General features: G+C 45.6%; 1 non-coding gene across 1 annotated transcript; it reads right to left on the bottom strand.

Moving 5' to 3' along the window:
- Positions 1-1,847: 1,847 nt before the first annotated feature.
- On the bottom strand, positions 1,848-1,924 carry Trnar-gcg. Its single transcript has one exon. It is a non-coding gene; the product is annotated as a tRNA-Arg (tRNA).
- Between the last annotated feature and the right edge of the window lie 23,444 nt (positions 1,925-25,368).

Genomic DNA, 25,368 nt, shown 5'->3' with positions numbered 1-25,368 from the left:
CCGCGCGGGATCAGCCGAGCGGTTTGGGGCGCTGCAGTCATGGACTGTGCTGCTGGTCAGGGCGGAGGTTCGAGTCCTCCCTCGGGCATAGGTGTGTGTGTTTGTCCTTACGATAATTTAGGTTAATTAGTGTGTAAGCTTAGGGACTGGTGACTTAGCAGACAAGTCCCATAAGATTTCACACACACTTGAACATTTTTTTACAAATATCTGGGCTAACAGTTTATCGGTATTTGAAATGGAATGGTCACATGGGTTCAATCGAATGTAAAGCAAGTAGCAGATTGCAATTCATTCTGTGAAAATGCAGTAAATCTGCAAAAGGAAATGATCACAAAACGCTCGTGCGTACAACGGTAGACTACTACCCAAGTATGTCGGTCCCGCACCAGATGTAACTAACGGAGAACACTGATCGTGTACAAAGAAGAGAAGTGAGATCAGTCGCATATATATATATATATATATATATATATATATATATATGCGAAATATGTTTTAATTCAGTCAACGAACAACCTTGAAGATGCGTGTGTCGTTATCAGCTGAGAGATATCGGAAGAAGAAGTAGCAATTTTGTTCCGAACGGATGAATAAAAGATGGCTGATGATGATGTTTGGTTTGTGGGTGCTGAACTGCGCGGTCATCAACGCCCGTACAAAGTCCCACTTTTTACACTGTCGCGTTGTCGTCCTGAAGAGAGGTCCGATCAGCGTGCGATCGGCCGACTTCCTCTCACAGCCTTCTCTACTTTGTCGTTTCCGACTGGCGTGGCGGCACTTGACTTTACGTCGCAACATTCCCAATGGTGGCTTAGGTAAATACTTCAACTGATCCTTTAAAAACCGCACCGGCAATTTATTTTCCAACGTGTGTCCGTCTCTGTCTCTAATGAACCTATTTTCGACGGAACTTTAGAGTTACATTGCTTCCTTTTTGTGATTGTTATACGCATCGTAACTGAAATGTCGTGTGGAGGTCTTGCGAGTTGTGGTTCACCGAATTCCCGATGAAGCTTTGTTAACAGACGGCAGTAGTAGAAAGTTCCGAGGGGGAGGAGCAAAAGAGGAGTATTTGATGGAAGAGTAATTTTTTCGCTTCCAGTGACTCCCCCGCCCCCTCACCCCCGCCACCAGTTCTAACAACTGCAGTAGCTTTTCCGTGTTAACACAGCTGACTGCCGTCGTGCTGTTCGCGGACAGGGCAGCCAACCTGTTGGCAATTTTCCGGCTCGCAAATAGCATCGATCGAACCCGACACGTCACAAGGCGGGTTACCAGGAAGACGCCGAGCACGGAACGGAATAACAGCGGCAGCGGCGCCGTTTTAGCCCGCCCTATTCGGGGAGTTCATTTTGAAACGAAGCCAGACAGCTCTATCGACGCGCCGTAATGCCTTCCCAGAAGCGTATTGATAAAAGCGGCCGTATCGCTGGCCCGCCCGAGGCCGTGCGCCGTTTCCACCACGCGCGCGGACGTCAAACGTGGGCCGCGTGAACCCGACAGGAGCGGCCGATCCGTCCGCGTGAAGGCGGCTGGCGTTCTCGGAACGCAGATCATCCGTCTGTTCGCTGTCTGACGCTGCTGCTTGCGTGATGTACCCTGTAGCGCCCCCACCGTTTCGTAAGGCGGCGGATAGTCTTAACTCAGTCCGCCGCTGACGTGCAAGTGCTGGCCGCTGCTCCCTTGTCGATTCTCCGTGAAACGGCGGCCTCGGCCCCGTAACTCCACTTTGACTGGGGAGGACAACGGCTCAAATCCCCGTCCCGACATGCAAATTCAGAATGAGATTTTCACTCTGCAGCGGAGTGTGCGCTGATATGAAATTTCCTGGCACATTAAAACTGTGTGCGGGACCGAGACTCGAACTCGGGACCTTTGCTTTTCGCAGGCAAGTGCTCTACCAACTGAGCTATCCAAGCACGACTCACGCCCCGTCCCCATAGCTTTACTTCTGCCAGTACCTCGTCTCCTACCTTCCAAACTTTACAGAAGCTCTCCTGCGAACCTTGCAGAACTAGCACTCCTGAAAGAAAGGATATTGAGGAGACATGGCTTAGCCACAGCCTGGGATTGTTTCTATAATGAAATTTTCACTCTGCAGCGGAGTGTGCGCTGATATGAAATTTCCTGGCAGATTAAAACTGTGTGCGGGACCGAGACTCGAACTCGGGACCTTTTCCTTTCGGGAGCAAGTGCTCTACCAACTGAGTTACCCAAGCATAACGCGTCCTGGAGTGATAGTTCTGCAAGGTTCGCAGGTGAGCTTTTGTGAAGTTTCGAAGGTAGGAGACGAGGTAGGTCCCGGTGGTATTAAAGCTGTGAGGACGGGGCGTGAGTCGTGTTTGGGTAGCTCATATGGCAGAGGACTTGCCCGCGAAAGGCAAAGGTCCCGAGTTTGAGCCTCGGTCCAGCACACAGTTTTAATCTACCAGGAAGTTTCATGCAAATTCAGGTTTGCCTCGATTTCCCTAAATGCCGGGCTGGTTCCTTTGAAAAGGTCACGGTCGATTTCATTGCCCCATTCTTTCGTAATCCGAGCTTGTGCCCTAGATGTCGACAGGAAGGTAAACTCTAATTATTGTGTCCTGTCCACTCATAGGGTGCCTAGGAAACCTGCTTCCTCGGATCGCTAGACAACAATTCAAGCAAATCGTATTAATGAAGTTTATTACCGACAGTAAATGACAGTCTTGGGTATTAATAATCGCTTCAGCTGTATTTTGGTCCTTTTTTACTGTACCACAACCGGTTTCGTGCCTTTAAACCCAAATCTTCAGGTGTCATCTGCTGTTGTTGTTGTTGTGGTGGTGGTCTTCAGTCCAGAGACTACTTTCACAATAATCCTCGTTATACCATACTGGAAAAACGCGCGGAAGAAACGAACACCTATATCTTTCCGTCCGAGCTCTGATTTCTCTTATTTTATAAGGATGATCGTTTCTCCCTAGTAGGTCGGCCGCAGCAATGTTGTTTTCACATTCGGAGGAGCAAGTTGGTGATAAGAATTTTGTGAGAAGATTACGCCGCAACGATAAACGCCTTTGTTTTAATGACGTGCGCCCCAAATCCTGTATCATTCTGTGACATTATCTCCCATATTTCTATATAATACAAAACGTGCTGGCCTTCTTTGAACTTTCTCGATGTACTCCGTTAACCCTTTCTGGTAAAGATCCCACACCGCGCAGCAGTACTCCAAAATAGTATGGGCAAGTGTTGTGTGGGTAGTCTTTTTAATAGATCTGTTGCATCTTCTAAGTGTTGTGCCAGTAAAACGCAGCGTTTATTGGCTTTCCACACAACATTCTCTATTTGTTCTTTCCAATTTAAGTTGTTTGTAATTGTAATTCCTAAGTATATGGTTGAATTTACGACATTTAGGTTTGATTGATTTATCGTGTAACCGAAGTTGAACGGATTCCTCTTAGCATTCCTGTGGATAACCTCACATTTTTCATTATTTAGAGTCAAATGCCAATTTTAGCACCATATAGATATCGTTTCTAAGCCGTTTTGCAATTTTTTTATCTTCTGATGACTTTACTAGAAGATATACGGCCGCATCATCTGCAAACAAACTAAGACGGCTGCTTAGATTATTTCCTAATTCGTTTATGTACATGGCTGTTGATATGAGCAGAAACAATAACATGAACATTTACACTGGATACAAAAATGAACATGTCTATGAACATGGACATGAACATAAACATGAGCATGGGTATGAGTATGGAAGTCGTTACGAATATGGGTGTGAACGATAACTGTTGTGATACTGAATGTGTCATCTGCAGACTAAAATCAAAAGACAGAAACGTGTGCAAGAAAACTTGAGGAATGATTCCAAGTAATATACTGTATTACTGTGTGAGGGGTATATGAAAAACAAAAGATAAAATTTTAAAAAACTGTGAGTAGTAGTCGTAGTAGTAGTCGAAACGCTGAAAGTAATTATAAAACAAAGATACGGAAGTAAATAGTCAGCGAGATGACACATTTAGCACCACTCTTTATTTTATGACGTGTCTATAATTTAGCAGTGTTCACAACTATCGATATTTTTTCTTTTTTCTTTAAAAAAAAAAGAGCAATGAAATGGTATTTGGTTAAGGCTCCTTGAAGAGAGAGGTGCCAGCAGTCTTCACGTCATTTATAGCTATTTTGATAGCTGAAATGGTTCAAATGACTCTGAGCACTATGGGACTTAACTTCTGAGGTCATCAGTCCCCTAGAACTTAGAATTACTTAAACCTAACTGACCTAAGGACATCACACACATCCATGCCCAAGGCAGGATTCGAACCTGCGACCGTAGCGGTCGCGCTGTTCCAGACTGTAGCGTCTAGAAGCGCTCGGCCACTCCGGCCGGCGATAGCTGAAATAAAACACTAATGAAGTATACAAGAAAGTTTATGCAATGTAACTGCAGTCTTGCCTGTGGATTCTAATAAAGTGGTATTGAAAATAGTGGCCTACTCATATCTAGGGTAAGTCCTTACTTAGTTAAGTACGCAGATCCATTTGGTTTAACATAAGGCTAAATAACGTTGTGATCATATAGGAAAAAAATACTCGCTATTTTGTATCACTTGCCACTCGGTTGTTAGGGAGGACTGACAATGGAAGTAAGAGTCACGCCTGATGACGTGGTCGGGTTGAAGCGATCGTCATAAGCACGAGACCCAAGTTCGAGTACGGGTCTTACAAAAATTGACAATTGTGGCCGATGGGTGGCTTTAGTAGCAGACAATTGCACGACCAACAGAGTTCAGATTTCGATCCTCTGTCTACTAGACTCTTAGAACCCGTCAAAAAGATAGACAACTATCAACAACTGCGCTTGTCTTCCGGCGAAGCTGGGTTACAATCCTGGCCTGGCCATCGCGAATTCGTGTTCTCGTAGTGTCTCCTAAGACCTCGAAATGAAGACTAGTTTACCTGACGTAGGCTGCGTCGATTTCATCTCTCTTCTTGAGCAGAGACGAGTATGACTTGGCTGTCAACGTTAAATACTGTGGAGGGAAAAAATCGATGCTATTCTCGGAAAGCGGCGTGGGTAAGAAGCCACCAGCAGACGGCGCTGTTCTTAGAACCGGGAAAGTCTTAAAAGCAACAGGTTCCCCGCTTTACATCACTCCCACGCCAAGCGGAAATTACTGGCCATATTAGGAATGAACTGAGGCCGACAAAATCAATGATCGTTGTGGCGTAACTAATTCATGTACCGCTCCCCAGCAACTTCACGATCCGAACTTTCGCACTGTTCCGCGCTGTCAGATAACATAAAACCGGAATTCCAAAAAGGGTTTGTGTGAATCAACCCATCGTCTCTTCCATTTCAGTGCTGTAATTATAACAGCAGTGAGCCTACGAATTCTCCACGTCGGGGAACAAATGCGTCCCTTAGAAGGGAAACTCCCCGTCGCAACCCCATCGGATGGTCCAGTGGACGACCAGTCAAAAACTGAACACAGATGAAGCACGAAAACAGGAACAACGTGTACCGCGCCGGCCGGTGTGGCCGAGCGGTTCTAGGCGCTTCAGTCTGGAACCGCGCAACCGCTACGGTCACAGGTTCGAATCCTGCCTCGGGCATGGATGTGTGTGATGTCCTTAGGTTAGTTAGGTTTAAGTAGTTCTACGTTCTAGGGGACTGATTACCTCAGAAGTTAAATCCCATAGTGCTCAGAGCCATTTGAACCATTTTGAAAGTGTACCGCACTGTGAAAAAAGAAGCAAAATAGGAACAGTGAATGGTCCAAGGTCAAGATGTGCAACATCAAGAAAATTAGAACAGCTACGGTGTCGTGGTTGTTTATTCACGTTGTTGGACTGCGAAGGAAGAATCCGTGTTCAGACCTCCCTTCTTTTTTTTCACATAATTGTGAGCTGCCCGTCCGGTTATTGACGGGTCCATTCGCTGTATTTAGATTTGTGTCTGTATCTTAGTGTAACTTCCGTATACACAACGGCGAGGTGTAAGGAAGAGACAGACCTCCAGACGTACGTACCTCGTATTTGTTCTACACATGTACCACATGTTGCGTTGCGTTTTGCAAGTTTGGACTCTTCAAGTCCTTTGTTGTAACATAGTTCACACCCGTCCGCAGCTCGTGGTCTCGTGGTAGTGTTCTCGCTTCCTAAGCACGGGGTCTCGGGTTCGATTCCCGGCGGGGTCAGGGATTTTCACCTGCCTCGAATTGACTGGCTGTAGTTGTGTTGTCTTCATCATCATCATTCATGCCCATTACGGTCGGAGGAGGGCAATGCCAAACCACCTCCGCTAGGACCATGCCTAGTACGGCGGTGCGGGTCACCCGCATCGGTCCCCTACGCTCTGTCAAGGAGTATGGGACATCATCATCAGTTCACACCCGTTTACGTGCTGTTGTCATCTCTTTGAGAGGGCTATGAGTCATCTGGCCTGCTCTCGCCGTTCATCACATTTACTTGCGACGGTAATATATTCTTACAACAGGGTGCATATTCTATAACCAATGCACAGTGCGACAATGGCCAAGATTACAGAAGGAGAACAGACACGTCGATGACCCGATGGAAAGTTCATAATTTCATCAAAAAAATTGGGCAGGAGGAGGCTTTAACACGGATCTTCAGCTTTGCAGTCCAACACCGTGACCACACAACCATGACGCTGTGATTCTTGCACTATTTCGCTTCCTTTTCACAGTTAAGTAACCTTTTTTCTAGAATGAAATTTCCACTCTACAGCGGAGTGTGCGCTGACATGAAACTTCCTGGCAGATTAAAACTGTGTGCCGGACCGAGACTCGAACTCGGGACCCTTGCCTTTCGCGGGCAAGTGCTCTACCAACTTTTTTTTTTTTTTTTTTAGTCTCATTTTGTTCGTTTTCGTTCGTTGTATCTGCTCGGTGCGGACGTCGCAAGACGCCCGTTTCAGTTCGTAGTTGATCCATTATCTCAGTTTTTTTATTACAGAGGGCAACTACACGCTGAGTTACCGTGCCGGCGTATTCTGCACTTGCCCGCGAAAGGCAAAGGTCCCGAGTTCGAGTCTCGGTCCGGCACACAGTTTTAATCTGCCAGGAAGTTTCAACCTTTTTTCTGTTTTCATTCTTGATCTGTGTTTGGTGGGCCACTTTACCACCAAATTTGAGGGGGCTGCGATGGGGAGTTTCACGTAGCAGAAAACACTCGCAAGTCGCGACTTAAACGCAGCGAAATTTTCACAGCAGGCCAGGAAGATAATTATATATTCTTCATTCCACTTACGGATCAAATTATTTTCATATATCAGGCTATAAATTTCGGTGCGTAATCAGCATCTTCAGACCTGGGTACGCACAAGTTGCGAGTCATCCGAGTCGGTATATGTAAAAACGGTACAGGCTCGGTCTGACAGGAAACAAGCCCTGTGACGCTGCTACCAAAGCTGCAGTCCTCGCCTCGCTAGTTCTTATATTCCCTCCGATTATCTCTGTGTTGGCGTCTGTCAGCGGGTGGTGTCACTTTGGCTTCACCGCCGGTCCTCCCTTAATGGGAACAAGCTCCCGTTTATTAAGCCCCTCCCAGCGGCTTTGACGCCCCCTCTCGGTCCTGTCGTAGCGAGGAGATCACGTTAACTAGGTTGCACTGTCTTTTTAGCCATCGCCGTTTGTTACGTGGTGGTGCTCCGCCACCTCTCTGTGCACATTGCGCCCAACTTTTGACTGTCCGCCGTTTCCTGACGGAATGGCCTTTTTTAACCGCTTACGCTGCCGTTTGTGTTTGCCGTCTGAGTTATCGGTCGTCGGGCTGTCGATCGCATTTTACTTTTTATCCGCCGTAGCAATATGGCGAAGGCTATTTAATTTTTAATTCTGGACCTCCGTTACTCTACGGAATATTTTATAGACCTTTCTCCACGTCCCTTAAATGTCTTCTCTTCCGTCCTGGCAAATATTTGGCCATGTACGGTGCAGTTTGAAGTGTTTGTCAAGCATAGGTTGCGTTTGACGCGTTTGAAAGATATTTTCATTGAAAGAAAGTTTGGCAAGATGGGGGCGAACGTTGTTTGTGTTGACGTTTCGCCCCATATGTTTTAATTGAAAAACTGTTTTGTCGCGATTTATCTCACTGTACCGTGAGTTTCCGTTACTATGAGAACTACGATCAAATATAAAAACAAAATAGCACTGACAATTACCAAAATGTTAAATGTAGCACATCTTTCCCAGCCATATATTAAGCATGAAGGGGTTATGAACAAAATCAATATTTTTACGCATAAAGTGGCACTCAAGCGGAATTGTATGAAATAAAAGAAATCATAGCTCTCCGGTTCTTCCACGGACGACGTGGCCTGTATGTTCCCACGTTGCGATATCTTAATGACGTGTCATTAGAGGACCAAGTAGAAGAAAATAAATTTCTGGATACTTGTGTCTTCTTTTTCAGTGCGAGGGCGAAGTAACGCTAAACAAATTATTAAACGCTTCTCTCTCCATCCGCAGAAACTTGATGTAATTATTAGGTTCCGAGTGAAACATTTCCATCAACGGATTTACAGTTGCAAATTTCTCGTTTTAAACCATTCCCTGGACCAGCGTCTTGTTTTCGTCTTCTTTGAACACAGTGCTACAGGCAATGTTAGAAATGCTTTATACGCATTTGTAGCCATTCCCACTAGTAATACATCCGTGGCTAGACAAGAGCAAACTTGATTTACCCAAACTTGTCTAAGTTTGCTCTTTCAGCAGGTACTTAATAAGTTTTAAAAAGTTTCGTTGTCGTTTCGAAGGAAGTTGATGTAATCATTGGGTTCTGAGAGTAGTACCCCCTTTAGTATATTTTCATGGGTAAATCTCTCATTTTAAGCCATTCCCTGGCCAGAGTCTTGCTTTCTTCTTCTATTAACGCAGTGCCAAAGTCAATGCCAAGACTTGTTTGTCTGCATTTGCGGCCGTACTCACTACGCTCAAAACCCACATGAACACGAATATCGCCTGCTTCAAAGCGAGGTTAAACTGACAAATATTGTTTGAACGTGTTCGGGCTTGCTTGGAAAATCCGTGGCTGGTTAAGAGCGGTTTTGTCAAACGCGTTTGCTCCTTTACGGAGGCCTCTGTACCAGAAGGTATCTTGAACAACCGCGGAAAGTTGAGATGGAGTTTCCGTACACCCAGTACATTTAAAATTTAAGTATCGCCATGCACAGTTGTAAATAACATGCTGACTTTATGAAGGAACGTATTGCTAATAAGTTTCTTCATAGAGTCAGCATGTGCATGTAATACTTAAATTTTTATAAGACTGAGGTCTACTGACTGGTTTGGACATCATCAACTGATGTTGCTGTTCTGTAGATGGTGTAAGACTAGTCCGAAATTGGTCGTTTTAAAAGAAATAACCATTGCGATTTAGACTGTTTTTCAATAATTCTATATAGCTTACAAGATCGCTGTTCTCCGAAAATGTTACCAAAAATTTTGTACTTAAATTCTGTACGTGTACGACGAAGCTTGTTTCGCTCATTACTGACACTGGTATTCACAGCTCCTACAGAAATTAGAGTGTAGTATTAGAAATGGAACGACATGAAAGGAAAGCCGTGATTGAGAAGGGAGTGAGAAAGGGTTGCAGCCTATCCACAATGTTACTCAATTTGCAGATCGAGAGAGCAGTAAAGGAAATCGAGAGCAAATTGTAAAGGAAGTTGAAGCTCAGGGAGCAGAAATAAAAACTTTGAGGTTTGCCGATGACATCGTAATTCTGTCAAAGACGGCAAAGGATTTGGAAGAGCAGTTGAACGGAATGGACAGGTGTTGAATATTCGAGAGAGCTCTTAGCGACTTCCAGCGAACTTTATACGTTATTTCAAGCCCTTATGAAAATTTCTCTCGCTGACGCCTCCCATAAAATGATTAAAGCAGAAAAGATTAATCGCATACTTCATTTCCGCTGTTCACGCAGTAAAAACTTCAACATCAGGCATGGCGGTTTAATTTATTACGTCCATAAAGTAACTCTATTCGCAACACACTTTTCAGACAGTATCGAAATACATCACCGAATGTAACTGCAAAATTATATCACTGTGCGACACATAGCTCAGGAGATATGACGTCGTAGACACTGAGAATACTTTTGCTTAAAATGGAACGCAAATTACCCGCCTACATTGATCCAGTGTTTCATAATGAGAGCACTTACCGACTTCCACCAAACTTTAAGCGTAATTTCAAACTGTTTCCTCGCTTATATGCTTAGCGACGAACATTTAATACATCAACTCATTTGCGAAGTAATTAGATGTCTGTAGCTCTTTTATACATGCGAATTCGGCGACTTGCGCGTCGATGGGGATGGGATGATGATGACAACGCAACACCCAGTCCCTGGGCGGAGAAAATCTCCGACCCAGCCGGAAATCAAATCCGGGCCCCTTGGCATGACATTCCATCGCGCTGACCACTCATCTACCGGAGCGGACACGTATAAGTTAAGTTACACAATTCGGTTGAACTTCGCAATTGTGGTAATCAGTAATCATCCCGTAATACGCACACTCCGGTTCCAGATGCAAGCTTTCTTCGTATCAGGGGCTATTAACGACCACTAAAGTAACAATAAGAATAATAAATCATTCACAGAGTAATGACTACCGCAGCGCCACACATCGATACACCGCGTACGTATTCACCAGTTGCAAAGAGGCAGGAAAGCTTTCGAACAACAACCGACAAGACACGATCTAAATATCGCCAACGTCAAAAGTGTGCGAAACATTTCCGCCCAAAGCAGCGTTGCCTAATGAAGAGAACAATATTCAAGTATTTGTCGAACGAGTGTTTTGTAAGCTACTTCTTTTTCCGGCAACGTGTGGCCGCAGTAGTGTTGGTGTCAATATTGCTGCAGTGTAGTGGGTATACACGGCAGTATCGTGATATGTCCCGGCAATATTGCTGATGGAACAGGTTATTGCAGGTATTTGTCGACATATTGCCAATGCGTCGCCTGCGTTGTCCACCAATGATGGAGAATATTTCGTTTTGCCGAACCATATCCGTCTCTGTCTTCTGTATAAGCTTCCCTCTCTCTGCAGCGCCAAGTCGTGAAACAATACGGTATTATCCTGCTGCAGTCTGAAGACAGAGGCGCTCGATTTGTTTGTTGTCTACAAGAACGAAGTCGTGGGCGAACGAGAAAAGCACGAATTCCATAAATGTGATACACACACAAATGACAAGAGATACGGTACACGGAAAATAATATATACGAAGACCGGAATCTGAAAAAGAACTTTCTCGTTGCTGCTGTCGTAACTGAAGATCTGCAGGAGTGAGCCATAATTTTGTCCTACTTCAACAATGGACTGCGTTTCCAGTTGCTGCACTGTTTCATTTGCGCACTGTAATGCACCTGTTAACTGCACCTCAGCAGAACTGTGTCTACAAGGAACCCAGAACATATACTCTCTTCTGAGAATGCTCCACTCTTGTTGCGCAGTGACCTTAGCGTGGAACAACATGTGTAACTTACTTCCCGAAGTCCCCTCGTAATAACAGGAATGATAAACTTTCTGCGTAATGGCGAGATGATATTGGTACAATGTCCAGCCAATCACGGAGTAATCGGTGCGATATTCCTTGATGGCACAATGACTAGCGAAAGGTGCGCGAAGGTTTTGGAAGATGATTTCATCCGCATTATCCAAAATGGCGGTGATTTAGACAAGGTGTGGCTTGTGCAAGACGGAGCTCGAGCAGATGAAAGTTTGATGTCGTGCAGGAGCACTTCGCGGACCGCATTCTGGCTCTGGGGCACCCAGAAGCCACTGGCATGCGCATCGACTGATCGCCGTATTCTCCGGATCTGAACAATGCGATTCCTTTTCGTGGGGCTATATTAAAGACAAGGTGTACAGCGGTAACCCCAAAACCACTGATGAGCTGAAAACAGCCATTCAGGAGGTCATCCACAGCATCGATATTCTGACACTTCAGCGGGGAATGCAGGGTTTCGCTATTCGTCTGCGCCGCATCATGATGGCAGGCATATCGAACATGTCGTAACCTAAATCCGAATATCTGTAGTGACGTTTACATGTTGAACAAAGTGTGTGCACGAAGCAGTTTGTAACTAATTTACGTTTCTTTCATAGAGTTCAATAATTGTTACCCTGCATGTTTCTATTGAAATTGTCTTGATCGCAGGAATTAAGAGCAAGGTTGCCCGGTTTCAACTGCTGTCCAACGATCATGAGTACCATTCAGCTAGCTATGGAATAACGTTTTGCAGTAATGCTCGCAACATGACCAGAAATTTTACAGAAATGTCATATTTTCATTCTTTCCGTCCACTTTTTAGTAGCTAACACATATTTATTGAACCCAGAACAATACAATAGGTCTCGTTGCTTCCGTTTTCATTAAAAGCTGTAAAGGATCTCACGAATTACCGTAAATGGAAATAGATTGTTCTTCTAATATTTAGCACTGGAATGAGATTCTGAAATTTGTTTGTGCTACAGAGGAATGTCTGCATGCTGTGCTTGTTTTGGTGTACTTGTTTTTAAAAAAAGAAAAACCTGCCTTACTTTAAGAAATCATGGCAAAAACGCCAGGGATGCGATTTTATATCTGGGAGCTGGAAGTTGTGAGGGGGAAAGCGGATGATCGGGGCAATAACATGTCACTTCTGTGAAAAAAAAAGAAAGAAAAGAAAATGTTCTAGAGCCGGCTCTGGAGCTAGGCCAGGTGACACTGTTGATGCAGACGTTAACCTCGACGGCCCTCCTTTTGCTAATTGATTGGAGCACCGGCGTTCACACATTTCTCTCATCATCGTCCAACACAACCTTGAGAACACACTGTACACACATCCATGCCACGCAAAGGATACCCTCCAGAAACATCTCCCATACAGCGCGAGGAAAGGGGCAACTGTACGCGGAGGAAGAGATCCTTTTAAGATTAAGTGATCTGAATCTACGCCTTTGACTCTCCCAACTAACAATGCCAGACGGCAGATCGGTTTGGAATTTAATCTTGGACTCTAGCGCAAAGTTCGGTAACCGAGACAGGCGTTCCTTGGAATGACGGTCGTCCCGTTGCGTTTCACTTGCTGGTATCGACTGTTTAGAAACAGAAGGGAGTTCAGTCGGCGAGTTTCCGTCACGTGAGAGGTTCTTTCGGAGACGAGCCTTGCGGGTGACGTTCGCTTTAGTCTCGAGCAAGTAACAGTGTAGTCTTATCTCGAAACGAGAGCCCGTTATCTGCCGTCAGATTACTCTCAATCTTACGCCGACTGTGCGAGATAATTGTTTTTTAACTGTTCAGTTGACTATCGCAATCTCTCCGGTGAAGGCAATCGCTTAAGGGTCTTTCCCTGAATCGCTGCGTACGTTTCACACTTGCCTGTGTCCTTGGCAATACAGTTTTATCAGTACCAATGCAAATAACAAAAAAGTCGTACAAGCAGTTGTTCGGAAACTAGTGCCCGTTGATATGAAATATCTCCCAGAAATGTTGACACAAACTTCGAAGTGTTGTAAACCAACAAGGCGACACCTCCGGCAGCTATCGTGACTCTGTACGGCGACGACTGCAGGTGGAACATCTCGCAGGGTTGTTTATTTTCAGTGACTGCGACTGACAGTCACGATCACCAGTGGAGAAGACGCCGAGCTAGCCGTTGCGTAGACTGTTGCTCTGTTGTCTTGGTGGATGACGGTTGCGGAAACAGATTTCCATCTGCAGTTTATTTTTCTCTTGTATACCGAAAAACAATGCAGATTTGAGAGGGTTCCAAGAGAAAAATAAACTGCGGATGGAAACCCGTTTCCGAAAGAATTCCAAGCAACAGAGTATCACATTAGTAAGAGACAGGACTTTTCTACACAGCAGCTACACTGTGTGATCAAACGAATATCCGGACATTTGGCCGAAAATGACTTATAAGTTGTGATGCCCTCCATCGGTAACGAGCCAATTCAGTATGGTGTTGGCCCACACTTAGCCTCGATGGCAGTTTCCACTCTCGCAGGCATACGTTCAATCAGGTGCTGGAATGTTTCATGGGGAATGGCAGCCCATTCTTCGTGGAGTGCTGCACCGAGGAGAGGTATCGAGTCGGTCGGTGAGGCCTGGCACCAAGTCGGCGTTCCAAAACATCCCAAAGATGTTCTATACGATTCTGGTCAGGACTCTGTGCAGGCCAGTCCATTACAGGGATGTTATTGTCGTATTAACCCTCCGCCACACGCCGTGCATTATGAACAGATGCTCGATCGTGTTGAAGGATGCAATCGCCACTCCGAATCGCTCTTCAACAGTGGGAAGCAAGAAGGTACTTAAAACATCAATGCAAGCCTGTGCTATGATAGTGGCACGCAAAACAACAAAGCCCCTCCATGAAAAACACGACCGCACCATAACAGCACTGCCTCCGAATTTCACTGTTGGCACTACACACGCTGGCAGATGACGTTCACCGGGTATTCGCCCTACCCACACCCTGTCATCGGATCGCCGCATTGTGTATCGTGATTCGTCACTGCACACAATGTTTTTCCACTGTTCAATCGTCCAATGTTTAATCTCCTTACACCAAGCGAGGCGTCGTTTGGCGTTTACCGGCGTGATGTGTGGCTTATGAGCAGCCGCTCGACCATGAAATCCAAGTTGTCTCAACTCCCGCCTAACTGCCAAAGTACTTGCACTGGGTCCTGATGCAGTATGGAATTACTGTGTGACGGTCTGGATAGATGTCTGCCTATTACACATTACGACGCTCTTCAACTGTCGGCGTCTCTGTCAGTCAACAGACGAGGTCGGCCTGTACGCTTTTGTGCTGTACGTGTCCTTTCACGTTTCCACTTCACTATCATATCGTAAACAGTGGACCTAGGGAGGTTTAGGAGTGGAAATCTCGCGTACAGACGTATGACACAAGTGACACACAACCTCCTGACCAAGTTCGAAGTCCGTGAGTTCCGCGGAGCGCCCTATTGTGCTCTTTCACGATGTCTAATGACTGCTGAGGTGGCTGGTATGGAGTACCTGGCACTAGGTAATGCAACTAATATGAAAAACGTATGTTTTTGGGGGTGTCCGGATACTTTTTATCACATTGTGTAGTTCCGTCTTCTTAACTGGTGATCGCGACAATCAGTCGAGATCACTGAATAATAAAACAACATTGCGAGACGCTGCGCCTACAGTGCATCAGTGTACAAAGTCACCTTTTCTGTCGAAGGGGCGGCTAAAGGCAGGAGCCGGAGCCCATAGCTTCGACGCTCTGTAACGTCCTTGGATGACGTTTCTGGACAACGGGCTCCCTTCCTCGATTTGTTCCTCAAGACGCCCTCTACAGCCCCTCGAAGTTTGTCAACATTTCTGGGACTCTCTGTGTATACTTGTACTTTACTCGTCCTTCCTGGGGTACATTGTCTTCCACTCGAAGTTCATATCTGATTTTTTGTTATAAAACTTCTTTGTCTTGGTTGCACATTTATAAAACAATGACAGGTTTCTACTGGTGTAACAAGCTTCTTCAGATCATTATAATTTCGTTACAGTGAGTAGCTCGCTAGTGTAGTACAAACATCTACTGTGTCGTATATTACGTAAATTAGTTTTAATGACAGTAAGTGTTTGAACTACATGTGACGGTTTACTCACTCTGATGAATTTTTAATGTTCTAGAGTTGATTGCTTGAGTAACCGAAACTGGCCTCAATTTTATAAATGTGCGACCAACTCACAAAAATTTATATTGAAAACTAGTAGCACGTACTCCACAAACTTTACCATGTCAAGTCTTACATTATTTCTTTTTGATTATGTTTTCCTCTGTACGCGGTCCGCTTGCCATGGTGATCATCTCAGTCATAGTCGTAAACAGTTTCTATACGTCTGGTCGACGGCGGGATCACAACCTCGGATTTGGGGAAGGTGATGACCTAGTAGCAAGTACGATCCCAGCATTTGCGTTTATTGATGGGAACCACAAAAGTCCAAATACTCATGCCTGGACGAGGATTAGAATTGCATTCTCCCCCATGCCAGTCCATCTCGCTCAGTACGAACAGAACAGAGAGACTGGGGGAGGGGGGCGGGGGTGGGTGTGTAGGGGATGGTGTTGGATCTCCGCCACAATTTGTACGCTTAGCCTGTAGAGAGTACTATGTGTGAGAAAAGTAATGAGACTGACAGCGTGCGGGCGATCTGGCAATGGCGTGTTGTTCTATTTGTGTAGGGAGGTGTATGCATCCCTTCCAGATGCTCAGTCCGAGTTTCAGCTTAGTACAGCGATCTCGTGATTTCTGAGAGCGTCGTCATTAATGGTGCGTTTTTGTTGCGTATCACGAAAATAATGGAACAGCGAAATTTAGAGCACAAATTTTTCGCTGGTGCAAATCATTTTTGGAAGGCCGAGTACACGTTGAAGCTGAACCTCGCTCAGGAAGACATTCAACTTCAAAAAACGTCGCAGTTGTGCGTGCTCTTGTGAGATCGGACCGACGTTGAACATTAAGGGCGATGGGTGACTTGTTGAACTTAAAACACTTTACCGTACATAAAATTTTGACCGGAGTTTTGCCCATGTGAAAGGTTTGTGGCGATATGGTGCCAAAAAAACCTCACAATTGAGGAGAAGGACAATCGCAGATACGTGTACATTGATCTTCGTGAGACGGTTACCAATGACCACAAATAGTTCCGTCGTTTGATCACATGTGATGAACCCAAGATTTTTGAGTACGGCGCTGAGACAAAGCGGTACAGTGAGGAATGGCACACTGGGACATCTCCTCGAACCAAAAAAAGCTTAAATGAGCAAATCAGAGATTTGTTTTTTTGATAGTAGGGTGTCATGCATAAAGAATTTGTACCTCCAGGATAAAGTGTCAACCAAGTGATCTATGAAGATGTCCTTGGAAGGCTCTGCAAGAGGGTGAAGCGAGTGAGACCGGACATTGCAGACAAGTGGATGGTGCATCGTGACTTCGCCCCATCTCACATGGAATTTTCAACGTTAAAAGGCATTCCTGTTTTTCCGCAGCCCCCCCCCCCCTCCCCCCTATGCACCTGATCAGAGTCCTCGTGACTTTTTTCCCTTCCCGAAATTGGAAAAGTCTCAAAAGGGCGTCATTTTGGGACTTTGGAGAACATTCGAAAGAATGTGGCCGACCTGTTAAAGGCCCTACCAGTTGAAGCTTTTCAGCACTGCTACCAGTGCTGTGAACAAGGACTCCAGCGGAGTGCGGCTGCCGAAGGGAACTACTTTCAACGGGACAACTTTGTTTGAAAAATATAAAAACTGTGGTACATAAAATAATCTGTCTCATTATGTTTCTCATACATCTCGTAGAGGTAGATGTACAACGTCCTATCGACGACCGGGTCGTTAGAAACGGAAGGCAAGGATGAGGGAGGAACTCGGTCGTTTCCTTTTCAAAGCAACAGTCCCGACATTTGTGTCAAGCGATTTAGTATTAACAGCGGAAAAACTAAATCACTGCGCCACGTGGTTGGCTCACAGCCTGGATGGAGTGAGTATTCGAACGAGTAGAAGCTGATTCTTATGCAAGCAGTCGCTTTATCCCCAACGTATAGCACTCGCAACCTCCCACACCACAAAACCTTTACATCACTATATCCTCTAACACCCAGCGTTGAATATTCGCAAGTCATTACCTGTTGGTTAAGGACCAGTAACTCCTCGTCTCTGTAAAGAATCGACTCAAAAGACTTGCACCAGGCGAACGGTCTACCCGACGGGAGGCCCTAGCTACAAGATTTTTAAACGTGATCTCGTTTTAAATCAACGGTGAAACGATTTTTAAGGCAGGAAGATCCTTCTGTCTCTAAGGACGCATTTAAAAAACGTAATCCAAAGCCTGAACGCGAGTATGATGGTAGCTACTTACAGTTTGGCTTTACAATAAAGACCGGTACAGAAACCAGCGATAACCCAATTCCACAATGCGTTGTATGCTTAGAAACGCTTTCAAATCAAAACGTGCAGCCTTATTCATTAAAACGTCGTTAAATTTCTAATCACTCTTAGTTGGTACACCTATTGAATTTTCCAAAGGAAATCTGCGTTTTGTAGAAGAGAATCCAAATGAATGGCAGGTTTTACCAAGACAGATATCATCTTGATAGAAGCCTCACACAGTCAGTTGGTGAGTCTCACTTACTGTCTGCCCGATGCTAGAGCCACGGTGCAAGCGGTTCTGGGCAGAAATGCGGCCAAAGAAATACAAGAAGGTCCGTTATCCAACAGTATTGTAAAAAGCAGAACTGACGACATGGCTTCTGATACTGAAGAAATGTTGTTGTTAGAGCTGCAAGAGTGCACGTATTTCACTCTTCAAATAAGTACCTCACGTTAACATGTCTCTAAAAAATTACTTGCACGAAACCTTATTACTTGGATGTGTCGTATTCCTAGCACACGTACTAGTTGATTGGCTCGACACAAGAACTCAATGTATTTTGTCAACACTGATCAAGATGGCGGAAGTTATTGTTGTGTCTGGCAATCCTGCCTACTAGTTTCGCTAGACAAACAATCAAACAACTAGTATTAATGAGTTTTATTACAATTTATTTATTTATTTATTTATTGTTCCGTGGGACCAAATTAAGGAGAAGTCTCCATGGTCATGGAACGAGTCAATACATGAAATTATAACACGATATTAGAAACAGATAAAATGAAATATAAAAAAACACATTCAGGTGACAAGTCGTTAACGATAGTTAACTTTGGTAATTACAGAGAGGTGTCGCAAGTAAAAGGCGACATACGAAATAATCAGTCTTTGCAGTGACTGCTGATCTCTAACTGGCAAAATTCTGTCCTGAACTGCTATCGAAGTGGCTAATCTTGAAGCTGCTATCCGAGTGGGCTGTCACCAGTCGGGCGCGGCGCTTATGTCCTCTTCACGTTGGGACCGCTGCTGTTGCGTTGTCGTCAGCGTGCGACTGACTGACTTCTCACAGCCTTATCTCCCTTTTCGTTCCCGACTGGCGTGAGGTATGACGTAACAGTTGTCCCCCCCCCCCCCACAGTACCGTTCCTCACCTCCCCTCCCCCTCTCCTCTGCCTCGCCACTTTAAAAGGAAGTGTACAAACTATAGTGGTAAGCCCAAATTTCTTAAAATGTCAAGTGCTATGCAGCCCGAAAACCCCTGGTCTATTGTTAAAATTCCGAGACTGTGCTTTCCTAAAAGAGTCAATCAATATATTACTTCTTGCTAGGTGTTACTCGCGAAAAGACCCGAAGATAAAATTAGAGATTCGAGCCCACCCTCAGCCACCCACACTCAGGTGGCTTGCGGAGTATACAGGGTGCTCCATTGATCGTGACCGGGCCAAATATCTCACGAAATAAGCGTCAAACGAAAACACTACAAAGAACGAAACTCGTCTAGCTCGAAGGGGGAAACCAGATGGAGCTACGGTTCGCCTGCTAGATGGCGCTGCCGTAGGTCAAACGGATATCAACTGCGTTTCTTAAAATAGGGAACCCCCATTTTTATTACGTATTTGTGTAGTACGTAAAGAAATATGAATGTTTTAGTTGGACCACTTTTTTAGCTTTCTGATAGATGGCGTTGTAATAGTCACAAACGTGTAAGTACGTGGTATCACGTAACATTCCGCCAGTGCGGACGGTATGTGCTTCGTGATACACTACCCATGTTAAAATAGACCGTTTACCAGCTACGGAAAAGGTCGATATCGTTTGATGTATGGCTATTGTGATCAAAATGACCAACGGGCGTGTGCTACATATGCTGCTCGGTATCCTGGACGACATCATCCACGTGTCCGGACCGTTCGCCGGATAGTTACGTTATTTAAGGAGACAGGAAGTGTTCAGCCACATGTGAAACACCAACCACGACCTGCAACAAATAATGATGCCCAAGTAGGTGTTTTAGCTGCTGTCGCGGCTAATCCGCACATCACAAGCACACAAATTGTACGAGAATCGGGAATCTCAAAAACGTCGGTGTTGAGAATGCTGCATCAACATCGATTGCACCCGTACCATATTTGTATGCACCAGGAATTGCAGGGCGGCGACTTTGAACGTCGTGTACAGTTCTGCCACTGGGCACAAGAGAAATTACGGGACGATGACAGATTTTTTGCACGCGTTCTATTTAGCGACGAAGCGTCATTCACGAACAGCGACAACATAAACCGGCATAATATGCACTACTGGGCAACGGAAAATCCACGATGGTTGTGACAAGTGGAACATCAGCGACCTTGGCGGGTTAATGTATGGTGCGGCATTATGGGAAGAAGAATAATTGGCCCCCATTTTATCGATGGCAATCTAAATGGTGCAATGTATGCTGATTTAGTACGTAATGTTCTACCGATGTTAAAGTTTCACTGCATGACAGAATGGCGATGTACTTCCAACGTGATGAATGTCCGGCACGTAACTCGTGTGAGGTTGAAGCGGTATTGAATAGCATATTTCATGACAGATGGATTGGTCGTCGAAGCACCATACCATGGCCCGCACGTTCACCGGATCTGACGTCCCCGGATTTCCTTCTGTGGGGAAAGTTGAAGGATATTTGCTATCGTGATCCACCGACAAAGCCTGACAACATGCTTCAGCGCATTGTCAATGCATGTGCGAACATTACGGAAGGCGAACTACTCGCTGTTGAGAGGAATGTCGTTACACGTATTGCCAAATGCATTGAGGTTGACGGACATCATTTTGAGCATTTATTACATTAACATGGTATTTACAGGCAGTCACGCTGTAACAGCATGCGTTCTCAGAAACGATAAGTTCACAAAGGTGCGTGTATCACTTTGGAACAACCGAAATAAAATGTTCAACCATACCTACGTTCTGTATTTTAATTTAAAAAACCTACCTGTTACCAACTGTTCGTCTAAAATTGTCAGCCATATGTTTGTGACTATTACAGCGCCATGTATATTTCTTTACGTATTACACAAATATGTAATAAAAATGGGGGTCCCTATTTAAAAAAAAAACGCAGCTGATATCCGTTTGACATACGACAGCGCCATCTAGCGGGCCAACCATAGCTCCATCTGGTTTCCCCCTTCAAGCTAGACGAGTTTCGTTCTTTGTAGTTTTTTCGTTTGACGCTTATTTCGTGAGATATTTGGCCCGGTCACTATCAGTGGAGCACCCTGTATATGTAAACGCAAAATACGGCATGTGCAAACGCAGCTTAACACGAGGGCCGAGTAAGGCTGCAAGTGTCACGTGACCGACTTCAGCCCAATCGTGATCTGCAGACGGTGGCGGGCGGAGGGGGAAATGACGGCCGAACTTCCCCTGTATTTTAACGCAGAGCTTCACCGCACCCAGGTGCTCTTTTTTTGTTATGTCGGCGGATAGCCGTTGGAGGCAGTGTCTCGGGCGCGTCAGGATGCAGACAGAGAGGCGTGTGTTCCCCGAGCAGCCGTTACGCCGCGCCGACAATGGAGGGCGTGGCGCGGTTCCGTTACCACGGCAACCGGCAGCCGGCAGCTGGCAGCTGTACAGTCCCGGCGTCACGGGCCGCCCGCTCTTCCGGGAAGTCCGGGACCGACTGCGGGCGCCCGACTGGAACTCTCCAGCAGTGGGCGACTGGAGGTGGCGTGTCCGCCTCCGGCAGGGGGCGCAAACTTGCCACCCGCCGCTGGCCCGACGCCAGTTCCGCAGTGGGCCACGGGATACAGAGTCCGCGCCTCGTGACAGCTGACAGCTGACAGGTAGCCCCTGCGACTTGACGGAGCCACACCAGCGCGAGACCTACGCGCTATCCCGTAGTTTACCAGATGTATCGGACGGAGTGAGACAGGGTTGTAACCTCTCCCCGATGCTATTCAATCTGTATATTGAGCAAGCAGTAAAGGAAACAAAAGAAAAATTCGGAACAGGAATTAAAATCCATGGAGAAGAAATAAAAACATTGAGGTTCGCCGATGACATTGTAATTCTGTCAGAGACAGCAAAGGACTTGGAAGAGCAGTTGAACGGAATGGCATAGCATTCACACAAGGTTGGCGCCGGTGGCGACACCTACAACGTGCTGACATGAGGAAAGTTTCCAACAGATTTCTCATACAAAAACAGCAGTTGACCGGCGTTCCTGGTGAAACGTTGTGATGATACCTCGTGTAAGGAGGAGAAATGCGTACCATCACGTTTCCGATCTTGATAAAGGTCGGATCGTAGCCTATCGCGATTGCGGTTTATCGTATCGCGACATTGCTGCTCGCGTTGGTCGAGATCCAATGACTTAGCAGAAGATGGAATCGGTGGGTTCAGGAGGATAATACGGAACGCCGTGCTGGATCCCAACGGCCTCGTGTATCACTAACAGTCAAGATGACAGGCATCTTATCCGCATGGCTGTAACGGATCGTGCAGCCACGTTTCGATCCCTGAGTCAACAGAAGGGGGGACGTTTGAAAGACAACAACCATCTGCACGAACAGTTCGAAGACGTTTGCAGCAGCACGGACTATCAGCTCGGAGACCATGGCTGCGGTTACCCTTGACGCCGCATCACAGACAGGACCGCCTGCGATGGTGTACTCTACGACGAACCTGGGTGCACGAATGGCAAAACGTCATTTTTTCGGATGAATCCAAGTTCTGTTTGCAGCATCATGATGGTCGCATCCGTGTTTGGTGACATCGCAGTGAACGCACATTGGAAGCGTGTACTCGTCATCGCCATACTGGCGTATCACCCGGCGTGATGGTATGGGGTGCTACTGGTTACACGTCTCGGTTACCCTTTCTTCGCATCGACGGCACTTTGAACAGTGGACGTTACACTGCATGTTGCAGGTCCTGTACGGGCCTTTCTGGATACAGAAAATGTTCGACTGCTGGCTTGGCCAGCACATTCTCCAGATCTCTCACCAACTGACAACGTCTGGTCAATGGTGGCCGTGCAACTGGCTCGTCACAATACACCAGTCACTACTCTTGATGAACTGTGGTATCGTGTTGAAGCTGCATCGGCAGCTGTACCTCTATACGCCATCCAAGCTCTGTTTGACTCAATGCCCAGGTGTATCAAGGCCGTTATTACAGCCAGAGGTGGTTGTTCTGGGTACTGATTCTCAGGATCTATGCACCCAAATTGCGTGAAAATGTAATCACATGTCAGTTCTAGTATAATATATTTGTCCAATGAATACCCGTTTATTATCCGCATTTTTTCTTGGTGTAGCAATTTTAACGGCCAGTAGTGTATATACAGATATAGACGCAGATAGTCGTAATCGAAATGGAGGGTACTGTAACTTATAGGACTAACGGCAAAACAATATTTCAACGTTTTCACTTCCAAAAGATGAAAACATGCGAACAAATCACCGTGCATATTTAGAACCTGGAAAGAACGTGCTCAAAGTTCCGCCGGCTGCTGGGGATGAGTTCACTGGAAGAGGAATAAACCGTGACATCAACTCATATTATGCAATCTACACAGATTAGTCTTAAGGCAACCATGTGACTGAATAGTTCAACCTGTCGTTGAATGACAGCGATTGTTTCAAACACTAACATCTGATGACTTTGAAAGTGCTTTCCCGAGCAGCACACACCATAGAGAAGTGTCGAAACGGCTTCTGGCAATGAGAGATGGTTATACTCGCTTTTCTGAATGCTGTAAGTCACTTGAAGTAAAAGGGTGAAAGAAATCATTTCGAAAACATGGCCCAGTCCTGGAAATACCTGGAACCTCCCGACCGCTACGGTCGCAGGTTCGAATCCTGCCTCGGGCATGGATGTGTGTGATGTCCTTAGCTTAGTTAGGTTTAAGTAGTTCTAAGTTCTAGGGGACTTATGACCACAGAAGTTGAGTCCCATAGTGCTCAGAGGCATTTGAACCATTTGAACCTGGAAATACTTTGGCAAACAGTTATCGCAAAACAAGGAAGAAACGTCTTGTGAACATGATTAAATGGATTTTCCTTAAATTTTGAAAGTAAACGCCGTTTGCTGAGTACTGGAGTGTCTTTTCCTCACTGCTTTTCTTCGCTAGTGGATCTGTTTTTCTGCTCCAGTATCAGGTACGGCTTCACAGTTCTCGCTCTCCCAGGCAGTCACAACTTGCTGTTCTGTAGTGGCGCCTCCGCGCATCGGTCATAGCACGCTAATTGCCGATAATTCCAAGAAGGCGTGACCTCCCTGCTCAGGTCAAGTGGCTAACGCCCCACGTGCGCGCTTTGTAATTTCGCGGTGAAGGAGATCTTTCAAGATAGCTGTACCGAAATGTGACGTACCTGCCCTTCTTACGCATTCACTGTTTATTCTGCTTTGTAAATTTTCCATCAATTTTTCTGTTTATTCGCCAGAAAAAACGACGAGTGTGTTAGAAAGCTGATGAAACACAGTTTTTTAATGATTCTAGCACGTTCGTGACCGCTTGAAGGAAGGCAGTTTAGTTTAACTTCCCGCAGACATTAGTGTTGTTACACAAGTGGTACTAGCAGTACCTGTGCGTATAAACTGCCAGTTTATGTTCAGCTGTCGGCTGGGTAAGACAAATTCACGATGGCTGGACGGAAAACTGAACCCCGTTTTTCGCAGACATGAGTCCAGTGCTTTAAGCACTGGCCAGCTAACTCAGATCAGATCTGAGAAACTGGCAAATTAAGCGGTTGATGGTACTGTCTACGAAATCAATTACCCAAAAGTTGAGCAGCCACCAAGTGTGAGATGGCCTAGATCTGAACCTAACACATTGCAATGAAATGTACAAAAATTATAACGGCCACATATCTTGTGGCTTTTTCGAAAACACTGGGCAGCGAAAACGCTGAAATATAGACGTATTAAAGTATTTGCCAATGTTTTGCGCAACGGAATCATCTTAATTTCAGTTCTGTATCGGAGAGAGAGAGAGAGGGGGGGGGGGGGGGGGAGAGAGAGAGAGAGAGAGAGAGAGAGAGAGAGAGAGAGAGAGAGAGAAGAAGAAGAAGAAGAAGAGAGTGAAGGTGTACCGTTTGGCCTTGCATTTGTGATGACACATTCGTATTCGCTGTCAAGTATTTCTCAATTATGACAGAGCATACGGGTGGAGGAAAAAGTCTCCGAAGTTTAACATTGAAAAATCTAAATAAGGATAATTGTTGTAATTTGGAACCTGAAACGTGAAACCTATGAAACCCGGAGAAAATAATACTGTATGGATGCGAAAAGTGGTGCTACAGGATTAGTTAAGAACTTGGCGGGTAGAGAATGAAATTAAGAGTGAATAGAAAAAGTGAAGAAGAATCTTTGGAAAACTGTGGGGCCCTGCCCATTCGTCTCGTATAGGGTGCCTAAAGGATGCTGCGTTCTCGGAATGCTATATAACAGTTCACGCCAATCAC

The sequence above is a fragment of the Schistocerca piceifrons genome, chromosome 6 (assembly GCF_021461385.2).
Source record: "Schistocerca piceifrons isolate TAMUIC-IGC-003096 chromosome 6, iqSchPice1.1, whole genome shotgun sequence".
NCBI classification, from domain to species: domain Eukaryota; kingdom Metazoa; phylum Arthropoda; class Insecta; order Orthoptera; family Acrididae; genus Schistocerca; species Schistocerca piceifrons.
This window is presented reverse-complemented; position numbering and strand designations above follow the sequence as displayed.